The sequence below is a fragment of the Papio anubis genome, chromosome 6, assembly GCF_008728515.1.
Source record: "Papio anubis isolate 15944 chromosome 6, Panubis1.0, whole genome shotgun sequence".
NCBI lineage: Eukaryota > Metazoa > Chordata > Mammalia > Primates > Cercopithecidae > Papio > Papio anubis.
The window spans coordinates 96,222,550-96,233,908 of record NC_044981.1 but is presented as its reverse complement, the minus strand read 5'-3'; the positions used below and the strand labels follow the sequence as shown (position 1 = coordinate 96,233,908).

Here is an 11,359-nt window from a genome sequence, read left to right as displayed (position 1 = left end):
AAACAAACAAATAAACAGGTATTGACTATTTTTAATCTAAAGGGACACTAAAGAAAGCAGAACAAAGTTTATAATGATGGTATTGCAGATTAAGTAGTTTTGGGATTTGGTACCACCGGAAAGCAGAGGTTGACTTTTATTTGGGCTTAAGGTCCTGAACAATCTATATCCTTACCCATTCATTTTCTTGGCTAAATGAATTGGAGTGGTACAAAGACCAGTATAATGTACGACTAGTATTCTTTGCCTCTTTGGCTTTTAGCTATTGACTTGAGGACTTTCGTAGCTTCTGGTTTTGGAGGATATTATAAAAGCCTTGGATCAATTTCAACCTTAACGAGTTCATCCCCAACGATTCTGCCAATATCAGTAAAATTTTTGCCCATAAAGAATCTAGCACAAAGATCTTCAACCTGGGCTTCAGGTGGATACAAAAATACTGGAAAGTCAAAGTTTAGTTTAGCTAAAAATCTATAATCTGATTATCAATAGGGGAATTCTAAAAGACTTAAAGAAAAAGATCATTGGGAGAGTTTTGTTTGTTTGTTTGTTTTACTTTCCACTTAATTTTGATGTGAACCTAAAACTGCTCTAAAAGGGAGAATTTTTAATTTAGCAATTCCACAGCTTTTGTAAATCCTTCTGGTTTCCTGTACAATTCAGAGTCTTCTTAAGTAGTAATTCTTATGACCCATTTAGTCCTTTTTTATATAAGTATATAAGATTACTGTTAATACATAAACCAATTGATATTGATCCAGAAACCTGGGTTTTATATTTTTAAAGCTATTCTAAATGTCTTTGTAAATTTCTATCTTATCTACAGGTATGAAAGTCTTTGACAATGGCTTTCATCTAATACTAGTCTTTTTTTTTTTTTCCATGTCAGACTGGTATTGTGTTGGTGTCCTAATAATGTTTGAGGGAGGCTCAGCTCACATATGAGCATTAAACCCCAACCATGATGCTTTATAAGGATCTAATGCTAGTCTTTTTATGAGTCTTAGGGCTTAAAGTCAACCAGAATAGATTTGCATTTTCTAAAGGGAATTTAACTTTTAGAGATGGGTCAGCTTTGGGGGTTTCTGGACACCCAAAAGATAAGAAAACCAGATCGGAAAGAGGAGTAGAGGTAGAGTATAATGGAGAAGCAAAAGATGAAGCAAGACAGTAAGACAAAAGTTCAAGTTCTGATTGGGACTATCTTAAAGAAAGATAATTTTAAGTTTTTCACATTCCTTAGCCAAAGAAACTTTTAAGGAAGCAATTTTGGAAACTGAGTTTCTTTTGGGAGTTTCATTATAACAATAAAATCAATGTCTGCCATTGGACGTTTGGTATTTTTTTCCCTTTCTGTTCCAAAGTGCTTCTCAAATAAAAAATTTTGTTCATATCAAATGTTTCTCAAAGTGACCACTATGACCTAAATTATCCAAGGTGAAATCAGGTCATTTGAAAAGATATTTACAGAAATTGATGTGTAAAAATATATGAGTTAGGAGAATTGACCAGAATGAGACACAGATTTAGTTTAAAATGAGATAAATTCATGAGAATTCTAGCATCAACTCATCAAAAGTATTGTTGATGCACCTTATGTCTTGGGCCCTCAAATGGTTGGCCTTCACCCTGCATATTACACAACCTCTCCCTCAGAATCAGTCAACTATACAGACTTCAAAGTCTATGTAGATGGAAACTTTGGATGAGAGATATCTTTCAGAATCAAGTCCTCATGGGAAGCAAACAAGACAAAACTAAGGAAAATTCTCATAAGATACTAATTGATAATAATGTAAGGCAAAATTTATCCAAAAGAAACTGATTGAAGTGAAAACTTTCTGCAGTCTTCAGTGCCTGGGTCCATTCTGAGAAACAGACTTATTAGGGCTTATGCTTATTCACTTTCTTCTTACAGAGTCACATACAGACCCACAGACACACACACACAGAAACACACATACACACACACACACACACAGAGCAACGGCAAAGATAAAGAGTAGAGTTATGAATAACAAAGCTGATTTTTCAACAAGGAGAACAGCTTTCAAATCCGATCAGGTAATAACAAAAGCATTATTATACAATCTCCTCCAAAGTTGTATTTTCTGGAAGACAATATAAACTTAGCATTTCACGATAAAAGGAAAAAAAAATGGATCAAAATCTTCCTCTCCCCCATCACAGTCAGCGAGACTACTAAGCAGGAAGGTGAAAGAATCTCAGTGGAAAGTACTGTTTCTGACTCAAAAATCTCAATCACAGCAGTGAGGTGAGAACTCAACTGAATGTCAGTGGAACCTCCTCTAATATGAGAGACCTTAGCTGTGTATGTACATTTAAATTTAAATTTAAAGCAGTTAAAATTAAATAAAATTAAAACTGAGTTCCTTAGTTAACTAGTCATATTTTAAGTGCACATGTGACTGGTGACTCCTGTATTGGATGTTTGTATGATTGCATAAAGTTCTATTGGACATTACTGTTTCTGATTGTTGAACCCACCAATATCTTACCAAGCAACCTGGTAATCAACTAAATTTATTTGAACTCATTATAATAGGGAAAAAATCCCTTTGAAAGAATCTTAGCAGTGTCTCAGAAAAGAGAAATCAAAAGTGTTTCTGGGATTACGTGGTTTAGGGCAAGATTTTTGAGGCAGGAAATTGGTTAGAAATGAACATAGTTTGTGATAGAATCATTTCAATTTGGTAGACAGCAATGTGAGGGGTTTTGTTTTGTTTTGTTTTGTTTTGAGAAGGAGTCTCGCTCTGTCACCCAGGCGGGAGTGCAATGGCAAGATCTCAGCTCACTGTAACCTTCACCTCCTGGGTTCAAGCAATTTTCCTGCCCCAGCCTTCCTAGTAGCTGGGATTACAAGTGCCTGCCACCACATCTGGTTAATTTTTGGTTTTTGTTTGTTTGTTTTTTGAGAAGGAGTCTTGCTCTGTCACCAAGCTGGAGTCCAATGGCGTGATCTTGGCTTACTGCAACTTCCACTTTCCGGGTTCAAGCGATTCTCCTGACTCAGACTCCCGAGTAGCTGGGACTGCAGGTGCATGCCACCACGCACAGCTAATTTTTGTATTTTTATTAGAGACAGGGTTTCACCGCGTTGGCCAGGATGGTCTCGATCTCTTGACCTTGTGAACCGCCCGCCTTGGCCTCCCAAAGTGCTGGGATTACAGGCGTGAGTCACTGTGCCCAGCCTAATTTTCGTATTTTTAGTAGAGACCAGGTTTCACCATGTTGGGCAGACTGGTCTCGAACTCCTAACCTCAAGTGATCTGCCCACCTGGGCCTCCCAAAGTGCTGAGATTACAGGCATGAGCCCCTGCATCTGGCCAATGTGAGCATTTTTAAATGAACTTTGATAAGTAAACTCCTATTTAACATACTGTTTCTTCCCAGGTAAGCAGACTATTGTTTCTGATAAAAATGACCTACAGGAATATCCTGAAATAAACACTGACATTATTTCTGGTTTGCAGTCTTATTTTTAGCAAGCAAAATAAACTGAATCAAGATTAATTAATTCATGTTCACAGAATTCTCATGTTATTTAAACACAAAGATAACATTTTCAAAAGAGGAAATATTTTCCCTTCTGTAAAAACAAAATAAAAACATGAAAACTTCACCCGAAAACATTTTCACATTTTAATTTGTAAAACTAATAAAATAGTATCATGAAAGCATCAAGAGAAGAAAAAAATCTGTAATAAAATCTAAAATACTAACAATAAGAATATTTAAGCCTCTTATGAGAGTAGAGAGTTTGGACTTTCTTCAGACTCTAATTCTAATGGGTCACAACTAAGGAAGATCCATATAAACTAAAATTGTGCATTTAAGGGAATTCCAACCAACTCGACCCACTTTTTATAATTTAGGCAAACTAAATGAAAGCTTCCCCAGACTAGCAGTTCTTTAACAACATGATTATAAGAGATATATTTCTAACTCAGAGTGCAATCTGCAAGCATAAGTCAACTGGAAAGGATTTTTAAAACAGTATCCTCTAAGACCAAGTCTCCATATATCAATAAATAATCTGAGTAAGATATAGAAAAATATTTTTAAATAGTAATTAAATGTCAATATTGAGAAAATTGGAAAAGATGAAAGGAAAAAGAAGGAAGTAAATCTCACCCCAGAATAGATCTTACAGGTACATGAAGATATTATCTCTTATCAAGGAGAATCTTTTGTCATTTTACTTATTGAGGTGTTGTAGAATGAAGAAGCAAAACAGAAAATTTAAGAAAATTTTAAATGTAGCACACAGAAGATCAGATTTGATGGAGCACTCCACAGAATGGTGAAGACCAATGGACTAGATGAATAAGAGGAGTAATAACAGATATAATATAATGTATTAAGATTCTCCAAAGAAACAGGACCAATAGGATATACACAGAACATGAAGGGGTTTATTATAGATATTGACTCATATGATTCTGGAGGCTAAGTCTCATGATCTGTCTATAGGCTGGAGACCCAGTAAAGCCAGTGGTATAATTCACTTTAAAGGCCAGAGAACCAGGAGCACTGCTGTCTAACAGCATCAAAGGTAGGAGATGCATATCCTACTTCAAGAAGAGAGAATAAATTCAGTTTCTCCACCTTTTTGTCCTACCCAGTGTCTCAATAGATTTGGTGAGGGAGGATCTTCTTTACTCAGTTTACCAATTCAAGTGCTAATATCTGCAGTAAACACCCTCACAGACACACCCAAAAATAAGGTGTTTTGTTTTTTTGTTTGTTTGCTTGTTTTGAGACAGAGACTTGCTCTGTTGCCCAGGCTAGAGTTCAGTGGCACAATCTCGGCTCACTGAAACCTCTGCCACCTGGGTTCAAGCAATTCTCGTGCCTCAGCTACCAAGTAGCTGGGATTACAGGCATGCACCATCATGCCCGGCTAATTTTTGTATTTTTAGTAGAGACAGGGTTTTGCCATGTTGGCCAGGCTGGTCTAAAACTCCTGGCCTCAAGTGATCTGCCCACCTTGGCCTCCCAAAGTGCTGGGATTATAGGCATGAGCCACGATGCGCAACCAGAAATAAGGTTTTACCAGCTATGTGGGCAGCCCTTAATCCAGTCAAATTGACACATAAAATTAACCATCACAAATACCTCAAAAATAAATATTTTGTTTCACAGTCATATGATGTTCTTAAGAGAAGTTTTGCATCTAGTATAAGAAGAAAAGGGGACAGAGGAATTTCCTTTGGCCGGGGATATAACTGTATTTAGAGAGAAGCTGGTTTAAAAAATATATTATATGGAAAGAAAAACCAGATATGATTTTGAGCCTTGTCCTAGCTTCAGAGGAGGTGGTCAGTACAGTTACAGTTACATAAGGATGAAGTGCTGTAAACCAATATTCACAGTCTAAGATATGTAAATAAATACTCAAATTTGGCTTGTGTCAAGTCCTTCTCTGCAATATCCAAAGATCCAAACCAGTAGTTTTAGAGTGGATCTCAGTGATATTAGCAACTATTAAGTAAGAGTGAAAAGATAAACTCTGCAGAACTATTCAAATCATTATTTGAATAATATAAATCATTGAATACTATTAAATGGACAGAAGCAATACATTATTGAAATATTACAGAAAAAATCGGTCAGTGAAACAAGTGATAAACTTGAGGAATACACATAGAATAACAAAGAAAATGAATATGAATGTGATTTATGAAAGAGATAACATGGTGCAAATTTAGAATTAATGGAATCAAAAATAAAACTGAACAATGATAGTTATGAAGGTTTCTTAAAGAACTGCTGGGTCTGACCTGCAGATCCTGATTGAGTGATGGATGAAAAAATGTATGCAGACACAGGTTTTTTGCCTGGCCGCATGGCTAGGGGACAGGGTCACTCACAGACATCGAAGAGGATGCCTTGAGGAGTCATAGCAGCTGCAGCCTGGACAAGCAGGCACTGCAGGCTTTTATGCAATACAGATTTAATGACAAAGGCCTTGAGTTAACACACTTGTGGGTAATTAACGTGGTCGCCCCCAACCTTCTGGAGAGAGCACATGTAGATCTACGGCATTTAGGGATTCTAGATTTTTAGTTTTAAGTTACTTTACATTTGCTGTTAAATTATCATGAAAGGTTCCCCAGAGATGTTGTTTCACCTTATCCCAACTATGTAATGATTGATTCCAAGGTAGAGAGGTGACACAGATGTGCTTAAGCTCCCGGTCACAGTTTAATTGCTGTTGGAAGGCCAGTGCATCTTGTTGCTCCCCCACATATTCCAAGGCAGCCTCAAGGGCATACAGACATGCAAGAATCTTTTGATCTATACCCTGTGGTAAGAGAAGTTCATTAGACACATTTCTGACCAAATTATCTATAAAAATAGCTGTTTGTACTGATTCAGTAATAGATGCTACAGCAACACTAGCAGTTTCTAAGATGACTATGGCTGAGACTACAAAGGCTGTAAGTGCAACTACGAATCATTTGTGTCTGACCTGGGACAAGGCACATTCTAAGGCGGCAAGGGCAGAGGAATCTTGCGAATTGCATATTAAATTGACTGGTAGGAAAGCCTCAGATTGTCTCCTCAATACCATGAGCCTAGTAATATTTAAATTAGATATATTATAATTAATGATACAAGAGGTGTACCAAGCCTGTCCCTACAGTTGGGTCACAAATGTGGAGTTTTGGGGTGTAATGGAAATATTGGTCCCCAAAAGGAAAACATATGAATGGGTGGTACAAATCAGGCACTGATCAGTGTGATTATGAAAAAAGGTCATAGTATAATTGTGACTGGAATTATGATATGTCCCATCCCAGGTGTTAAGGGGGGTGATAAGAAGTCCCAGGTGCCATAAAGTGTCTAGTGGTGGCATGGACTCTACTTGGGGTCTGGGATATCCCATCCCCCTATCGGCCCAAATTATAGGGGAATGGGACATGGATATGAAACTGTCATTGATGCCACAATAGACACCACCCTGCAAATGACTGTGAGGGCTCCAGTCTAAGATGTTATAATTGCCCAGCTGGAGGTTACTAACCAGCTAGATATAGGGAGAGAGGGTTTTAGTCCTGGTATGTGAGCAAAAAACCCCTTCTAGGAAGCGTAGCCCTGGGGCCATCTGTCCTATTAACCCAGGAAGGGAGTGTTTAGTGGGAAAAACAAACAACTGAACTGAATATCATTGATCTATGCAATCTAGTTGCCTCTCAGAAATATCTTGCTCTACTTCCTCAATTTCCCTTTGTGCTGCAGGAGTTAAATACGTAGGAGAGTCTAGGGCAATATTGCCTTTTAAGATAGAAAACAGGTTCTGTAACTTAACAACAGTTATGCCTAGGGTGAGGTGAAGTCAGTTAATATTGTCTAGTAATTTATGATAATCATTTGAGGTGTGTAAGTTGCTAGTATTTAATTTAATCTTTTGAGGTCTTACTGACCGGGAAGTTAGTATGTACCCAAGATATTTCCAAGGAGAGGACATTTGTACTTTTTTAGGTACTATGATTACACCTCTTAACTGTATATTCTTTACGACAGAGGCATATAAACTTAAAAGTACTGGCTCCATTGGGGCTGCTAGTAAAATATCATCCATAAAATGAATAATCTTACAACTAAGAAATTCTTTTCTACTGGGGAGTAAAGCCCGGTTTACATGATACTGACACATGGTAGGATTGTTTAGCATTCCTTGAGAAAGCACTTTCTGATGAAATTGGTAAGCTGGCCTTTCATTATTAATAGCTGGTATTGTAAGCACAAATTTTTCTATGTCCTGTTCTGCAAGGGGAATAATCTTTTAAGTCAATAATGATTATAGGCCAATCTTGAGGAATTACCATGGGGGAAGGGAGCCCCTGTTGAAGGGGCCCCATAGGTTGCAAATTAGCATTAATAGCACATAAGTCAAGCAAAAGTCTCCATTTACCAGACTTTTTGGGAATGACGAAAATGGGCAAATTCCAAGGGCTGTTTGATGGTTCTATATGGCCGGCTTTTAATTGCTCCTTAACTAATACATGGGCTGTTTGTAATTTAGCTCCCTTTAAAGGCTACTGTTCTACCCAAATTGGATCTTGAGAGAGCCATGTTAGGGGTAGGGGAGGGATAACAACAGCGGCCATTACTAGAAAGGGGTCTGCAAAGTGACCGCCTATTGGGCTAATAGGTACAGTCCCCAAAATTAACAGGGATGGGCATGATTAGAGGTTGTACAACTGCTTTTCTACCATCCGAATTGCAACACGTTAGGGGGCACATGCTCTGCTTGGTTGTGTGCACTTCCCTGATGCCAACAATTTTTTGTTTCTGAGTGACTCAAGGCCAAGCTTCTGGCCAGTTTTGATCACCAATAATCAAAATATCTGCTCCTGCGTCCAATAAGCCAGTAAAATTCTTATTTCTAATTTTTAAAGTGATCATGATCAGCAATTAATTGATTCCAACATACTCCTGTGGCTTCTGTGCTTCGAAAACTTCCCTTTCCCCTTTCCTTTCCATTGGCATTGGGGACCCAGTATGGTAAAAGTAGTAACTGAGCTATCTTTGATCCAGGGGGAAGAATATACAGACCTTTACATTCCATCATAACTAATATCTCACCTTGATAATCACTACCAATTACCCCAGTGAGCACATTAATTCCTTTATTGGATAGGCTTGATCGTCCTAGGACTAATCCCATTGTTCCCGGAGGCAGTGGGCTCCAGATACCAGCTGCAACCCTTTTAGGGTCTTCTCCTTCTTTCAGCACTAATTTACTGGGGCAAAGTAAGTCCAGTCCTGTGCTTCCAGTGGTGGCTGCTCTGAGAGAGATGACTGTGGGCTTTCCATCTGACTGAGGAAAGCTGCTGGCATTGCCCCAGTTTGAAGCAGGGTCTGGGGCCGGCCCCCTCATGAAGTTCCCACCTGGTTACTTATGGGGTTGCTGTTTTTATCAAATTTGGACCTGTATTGATTTGCCCTATGTTTCCCCTTTTTACACTGGGGCATATAGAAGGGGTTCTTTCCCTGAGGTACCTTGGTCTCTATTATTGGTATATTCCCTCTTCATATGACCTGGCTCTCCACATAGAAAACAATTTGGGTTTCTCTCCCTTTTCACTTTAGGAGGCCTTAATGCCATAGCCAATATTTTGGCTTTGTGTGTTCCAGTCCCCACCAGTTGACATGCTCATATAAGTTCCCCGACTGTGGCTGTCTTTCCTCTGATTGCCTGCATTGCTTGCTGGCAGCCGACATTAGCATTTTCATAAGCCAATTGCAACAATAAGATATCAGCGGCCCGGGCATGACTAATTTGTCTCTTAATTGCCTGGGTTAGCCGATTGATAAATTCAACAAGTGGTTCCTGAGGCCCTTGTCGAACATTTATAAACTATTGAACTCTGCTTTCGGCAATTTAGTCCCAAGTCCCGAGAGAGCACAAAGACACTTGTGCATAGGCCTGGGGATGAAAATTTAGTTGTTATTGTACATCAGCATGGGGACCCCTCTCCTGGAGCATAGCAGCTGTTATGTCTTGCCCGGACACTTGATTCTAGTTGGCTAGTCACACAACTCATTATATTCTGCCCTCCAAAGGAGGTATTTGTCGGGTTCCAAAGTTGCTTTAGCTAGCACTGACCAGTCCCATGGGGTCATATGGAGGTTGTCTGCCATGGCTTCAATCATTCCTTTCATAAATGGGCTAGCAGCTCTGTTTTCTGTAATACTTTTTCTTAGGTGTTTATAAGCGTTAAAATAAATGGGTTCACATACCTGATGGCCTTGTCAATCTTGCATTACTGGGCAGGCTAAGAGCTCCCCTTCTAATGCCACTTGCTAAGACAGGGTCGTAGCATATCCCTTGTCTTTTTTTCTAATTTATTAGAGGAGGCAGCTCAGGCAAAACCTCCTTTTCCTCTTTAGTATTTTTGACCAGAAACAGGAGGGCTGAGGGAGAAGGAGGAGCTGGTAGGGTAGGTGATGGTTCCTCCTCCCTTCCCTTTTTAGGCTCTTCTGTGTAAAGTGGGACCAGATCCACCCTAACCAAAGCCCATAATGTTAGAGATGTTACTGGGACCTGTTGCCCTTGTGCATGATATTGTTTAAGATTTCTCCCCACTTGTTTCCAGAGCTGTAGGTCTAGCTTACCTTCTTCCAGGAACCATTAGTTATGGGAAACAAGTTTGCATTAGGTCCCTTAATTGAGCCTGTGAAACTGAGGCTCTGCTAGCTTTAAGCTGCTGCTTCAGTACTTTTATATACTGTTGCTGTTGAACTGGTAACTGTTGTCCCGTGATGAAACCCTAGCCTGAACAATTCCCTTGAACTTGGAAATTAAGTGGGCACCAATGACTTACTGATTTACTGACTGTGCAGTCTCTTCTCCTTCATTTTCAAGGGTTCCGTTGTGATCTGTTGCAGCGTTCCTCACACTGGGCACCACCTGCCACGTCTGACCCAGTGGTCAAGTGACAGATGAAAAAATGTACACAGACACAGGTTTTTTGCCTGGCCATGCAGCTGGGGAACCATGCTGCTCACAGACATCAAGGAGGATGCCATAAAGAGTCACAACAGCTGCAGCCTCGCTAAAGTCAGTGTTGTGGGCATTCATTCAGTACAGATTTAATGACAAAGGCCTTGAGTAAACACACTTGTGGGTAATTAACATGGTTTTGCCACCCCCCCTCCCCCAGAGAGCAGTCCTGCATGCAGATGATTAAAGGCCCTGTTCCAAGGCCTAGGTAAACTAACTTATCTAGATCAATTTCCTTACTCTTCCTTGTTATCTACCCTGAGAGAATTCAGCTGCCTTCAGCCAAATCCTTTCCCGAAGCTTTTGCAAAACCTCCCAGCATTCCAAGAAGGTTTGTGTCTTTTCCTCATAATTTTTATAACTTTTCCGACCACACTGACCAAACTCCTACAAAGAACCTGAAACCTGGAAGGTCTTATGATGTCTCCAAGTAAAAAGCACACTGTCATTTTAAGACACAGCCTAAAGAATTCAGAATCATGGAAGGTTAGGATACTGTCAGATTTCTCAATTATAATAAAGCGACTTATAGGCTATGGAGTTTTATTTTCAGAATTATCAAGCCAGTGTTCTCATCCTGACCATGTTTGTAAATGTTCTTAAAAATCTGTATGCAAAAGGCATTATGCATTGCATTTGTATCTTTTCTAATAAAAAGTCCATAGCTTTCATGAGATAAAACTACACAACCATTACCCTTTTCTTGTTTCTTTTGAGGAACACCCACTTTGTATCTTTTTGGTGAAAATATCAAAGTGCCCTGTCTTTGATGAGCACCTAACCTGCCAAGGGATGAGCACATAACCCAACCTAAATCAATAG

General features: G+C 39.2%; 1 pseudogene; it reads right to left on the bottom strand.

Annotated features, from left to right (window-relative positions):
- Positions 1-883: 883 nt before the first annotated feature.
- Positions 884-979, bottom strand: LOC116275614 (annotated as a pseudogene).
- Between the last annotated feature and the right edge of the window lie 10,380 nt (positions 980-11,359).